Source organism: Plecotus auritus (assembly GCF_963455305.1).
Source record: "Plecotus auritus genome assembly, chromosome: 1".
In the NCBI taxonomy this organism is placed as follows: domain Eukaryota; kingdom Metazoa; phylum Chordata; class Mammalia; order Chiroptera; family Vespertilionidae; genus Plecotus; species Plecotus auritus.
The window spans coordinates 138,741,079-138,746,058 of record NC_137770.1 but is presented as its reverse complement, the minus strand read 5'-3'; the positions used below and the strand labels follow the sequence as shown (position 1 = coordinate 138,746,058).

The following is a 4,980-nucleotide window of genomic DNA, read 5'->3' as shown; positions in this document are numbered from 1 at the left end:
TCACGCCTGAAATTTGTAAAGGCATTGGGTATCACATTATAATGATCACCACAGTGTTTAATGTTCAGTATACTATTTTAAACCCCATTTCAGGCATTGAGTGAAAGGATACCTTTTTAAAGATAAGTTTTATTAAGAACACTCTAGATCAGGACACTTATAATTTGAAGTACTCCCACACATTTCATCATTAAGTAGACTATAATAATTGTTTGTTTCCAAACTTAGCTCTAATTTCTAGTAAGAGAACAAGGTTATTACAATTACAGAATTATATGTGGATTTTTGTTATTGTTATTAGTCCTCACCTGAGGATATTTTTTTACATTGCTTTGCAGAGAGAGTGGAAGGGAGGGAGGAGGGGGAGAGAGAGAGGGAAACATCTATGCGAGAGAGAAATATCGACTGGTTACCTCCCGCATGCAACCCAACTGGGGGCAGGGAGCAAACCCGCAACTCAGGTACGTGCCCCAGAGCAGGAATCAAACCTGCAACCCTTAGGTCCACAGGCTGACGCTCTAACCACTGAGAAAAACCGGCTAGGGCTATATGTAGAGTTTTTTATTCCCCCAATCAAAGATCTTCTGAAACCTTTGTGGTCCATATGAATAAAGAAATGTCTCAGTCGTAATACAGACAGTAACATAGTTTCACTTATTTTTTGCCAGTAGAATTTTCACATGACCTTATGACAGTACCACTTTTGTCATTTTAGATTGAAAAATTAATAGCATAGAACATGTCTTAAACTTTTAATTTTCTAAAAGTATAAGAATAGAAAGCTCATTTTGTTATTTATTATTTTTTTGTCTTTTTGAAGCACCTCAAGTTTATTAATTTATTAGTAATGTATACCTGATTCTTAGGCAGAATGTGAAGAGGAAGGGTTGCTCTCTCATACTGGAAAATGAACTACATAATACGTTACAGTATGTGCAAATGTGTACATTGACGAATTTTGCAAAAGTTTAATCAACACCCGCTTTCAGTTTATTAAAGAATTTCTCAAGTGTACCCTTGGGGGAGGTACAGAAACCTCATGACCAAATCCCAGATCTCTTCAGAATTAATTCTTATAAAGGCAGTTTTGATTACGTTGATCCAAGTTATGCAGTGGTGGCAGGATGGGTAAAGGCAAAGTTTTATTTTTAGTTTCCCGATGTGCTGTCTCACTTGATTTAGGAGGGCTTGGGAGTCCCCAAGAATGATCTTCCAGAGAATTCCCGCCATGTGAGTAATTTTCCTGACAGTTTGTGCAGTCATGAGGAATGGGTCTGTCATTATCTGTCCATGATGGGAGAATTGCTTTCTCTGATAAAACCTTCCCATCTCCCGGTAAAGGGGAAGATGTGGGATGACAAAGGGTTTTGGCATTTGGAGAGAGAGGGGGGTGTCTTTTGTATGTTGCAGGGAAATTCGTCAAGTGCAGTTTTGTGCTGTCTTTGCCAAGGTCGTACGGGAATCTTACAGGGGCACAGGCTTTCTTGATTGCAGTTGGGGTTTTCAGTTCAACTTGTACTTGAGTCACCAGATGCAAATTAGACATTTCTCTCTTCAGCTCCCAGTATCCATTTTGCATTTCATCACTTGAACTGCTTCCTCTTTGGAGAGCTCTGCTCTGCAGATTGTCTTCCTGAGATGGATGTGTTTGTTTGGCTTTTTGTAGTTCTATTCTGAGAGTGTTACATTCTTTCTTCATTGGTTCTAGCCATGGATTTTCAGGTCACAACCCAACTTTTCCACCTCCCCTTTTGATTAAGTGGATTTACATCCCTCATCACCTGTTGTGTCTCCACCTCTGTTCTTAGCAAAGGAGTTTGACTGCTGCTGTTTACTCAATACTTTCAAAGATTCAGGTTGTCTTTGTTCATTTTATCCAATTTGCTCTTTAAATTATCCCTATCAATGCAAACCTCTTGATGTGCATGATAGGCCTTATTTACTTGTTCTCTGCCCACAGAACTTTTTTCTTCATCTAAGAGAGCGCCTGTAAGTTTTTCTTCCAAAAATCTTACTCATTTCTTTAGGAAAGAGTTTTTCTCTGAATCCTTAAGTCGTTTTTTGATGTCTTCATCAAAAAACAGTGACAAGGGCAAAATGTGAAGCAACAGACTCGTCCTATATAATAAAGAGCTAATATACAAATGGTCATCACATCCTCACGCCCTCATGCTGTCATGCAGTAAAGGCTCAGACACTCAACACTGGGGAGAGCAGAGAGGAGACCAGCCAGCCTTTAGCCCGGGAGAGGGACAAGCCGCCTGCGCCATGGTCCCAAGCACCTGCGGCTGTGGCCCGGGCAAAGCCGCCCGCCCAGGGTCCCCTGTGGGTGTGGCCAGCCTGGGCAAAGCTGGCCTGGGTCCTGCGTGCCCGCAGCTGGACAGAGGGAGGGAATTCTGTGTCCCAGGTGCCAGTGACCAGCCGCAGGAGGGAATCCTGTGTCCCAGGTGCGGGGCGAGGCAGAGGCGGTTAGGGGCAATCAGGCAGGCAGGCAGGTGAGTGGTTAGGAGCCAGGGGTCCTGGATTGTGAGAGGCATTCGGACATCCCTTAAGGGATCTCAGATTGGAGAAGGTGCCGGCCGGGCTGAGGGATCCCCCTCTCTCCCCCACTATGCACGAATTCCGTGCACTGGGCCTCTAGTCTGAATATATTGAGACCAGATCACTTATCTCTTTTTTGGGCTTTTTCATGATTTAGAATGCAGACCCCATCTTCTACCAGTATATCCATGACAGCTGGAGTCAGGCTGCATTTGGATCCCCAGCATTGCGAACAGGGTCATCAGGGGTCACCACGGGCTCCGGTTTCCTCGAAGATACCCCATCTTTCCCTGCGAAGGCCGCTGCTCCAGGTACACCTAAGAAGGGTTCCCATTTCTTTGGCCTGGGCTGTGCCAGGACAGACCAGTGGGCTGGGTCCTGGGGATCAGGAAGGAGTGGCAAGAGGGACAGAAGAAGCTGAAGCGCCACCAGGAGCAGACCACTTACCCAGCCACACGCCCGCGAGGCGCAGAACCCAGTGTGGCCCCTCAGCGCCTCCGTGGACTGCTCCACCCTCCACAGCAGGGAAACACAACTTAGGGGGCTAGAGGCTAGCAGCAGTTGGCCTGAAGGGGGCTGGAAAGCTCATTTTAAAGAAAACCCAACTTAAGTAAAAAAAAAAAAAAAAAAAAAAACTAAATTTTTATAAATAGCAGTTTTTCTTGGAATCACAAAGTAATACATTCAGTGTGAAATATGACTTGACTTGTTTAAACTTCTTTAAACCAATGGTATCAAATATTACTTTTCTGAAGTTATGGTTATTCAATGGACCTATAATAATTGCATTTTTATTTGATTAATCTAAATAGCATTATATATGCCTGTTCTCTATTATCTAAAATTAAAATGAGTCTGAATTAATTTTATTTATGTAATTACTTTTCTATTTGTGCAATCCCCAAAGCTCCAGTCTCTAAAAGTAGTATTTAAAGGACACATTTCATAAGCTATACTGTATATCATTCCTGTAATAATGTCTCACTTAACTTAATTACTAAAAATAATATTTGATCTATTCAGATGTGGCAGGATTATGGAGAAACCCTAACTAGAGAAATGAAAGAAGGTATGTTGCCAAAATTTATTAATAATTTTAGATATCATTGATTTTTTCAACAAACTGAGAATAGGAAATGGTATCTGTTTCCATGTTTGGATAAAAATATACTGCATTAAATATTTTCTTATCCATGTGAATGAAAAATGTGAAATATTAACAGTCATAAGGAAGAATATACTTATTCCACATGTAATCATCATGTTCTACAGCTCTTTAAAGATCTCAGAAGTCCATGCATCTCTCTTCATTTCTGGCTATTCTCTTCCTTCCCTCTGCCATGGACTGTCGACATGCACACTGAAACTACGGTCAAAAACTGGCTTCATCCACTTCTCATGTTTCTGTTAGTGATATAAGGCCAAATAACCAGACTCGTCTAGGAATACTGAGTCAGGCAGTTACAGTTCATATAACTGTCAACTGAGGGGCAATATTCAAAACCCCAGTCATTGACTTTGGCATTCTTTTACCTTGCACCCTCATGAAAAACTCCAAATTCATTTGCATGGAGTAAAAACACTGAAATCCACTTAGTTCTTGCCAAATAATGCAGCCTTATATTTGCTACTCTGTCCCTTTGCTCTAGCAGCTAGCTAAACTAGACTATTTCTAGTTCCACAGATGCTCTCCCTCATTTCTAGTCTTGACATCAGCTTCATTTCTCTTTCTGGCATACTTTTCTCTCTTCCATCGGGTATGAACTTACATATCACCTCCACCAAAAAGCCAACAACATTGACACAAAACTTGGATGTCTCCTCTGTGTGCTCCAATAGTGCCTTGTGTTACATTGGTTGGTGATATCTATCACTCTGAGTGGAAATTGCCTGTTTGTTTGTTGTATTTTTTCAGTTTATCGTAAACTAGAGGCCCGATGCATGAAATTCGTGCAAAGGTAGGGTCCCTAGGCCTGGCTGGCAATTAGGGCCAATCAGGGCCTTCCAAGACCTGGATGGGCCTTCCTTCATTCCATGCTGCCCCCTGGTGGTCAGCGCATGTCATAGCGAGTGATCTAAATCCCTGTCTCCTGGTCAAAAGCCTGCATATTAGCCGTTTATATATATAAATGATTGTTCAGGGGCGGGCTGTGTCATCTTCATCTTGTAACTCCAGTGCTTGTCATACTACCTTAGTGCATGGTGTTGAATGAATGAATGAAGGACAGGAAACCCAGAAGCTCTGATACTTAGCCATGATACCAATTAATACAGTGTGCAACCACTGAATTACTAATTATGCTTCATGGTATTCTTGCGCTGTGTATTGTATCCAGATATAGATGCCTTTATTCTTCTTAACACTCATACTGAGTTGTAGTTTAAAGAATATAATTCTTTTTCTTTCCAGGTGCTGCTAAATTTGAAGCTGAATCCTAT

At 41.7% G+C, this 4,980-nt stretch overlaps 1 pseudogene across 1 annotated transcript; it reads right to left on the bottom strand.

Annotated features, from left to right (window-relative positions):
- Window positions 1-1,066: 1,066 nt before the first annotated feature.
- LOC308241226 (5-azacytidine-induced protein 2-like) lies at window positions 1,067-2,731 on the bottom strand (annotated as a pseudogene). Its single transcript has 3 exons — window positions 2,667-2,731; window positions 2,283-2,376; window positions 1,067-2,118 (listed from the first exon to the last, which is right to left on the bottom strand). The product of its transcript is annotated as a 5-azacytidine-induced protein 2-like (transcript).
- Window positions 2,732-4,980: the final 2,249 nt, after the last annotated feature.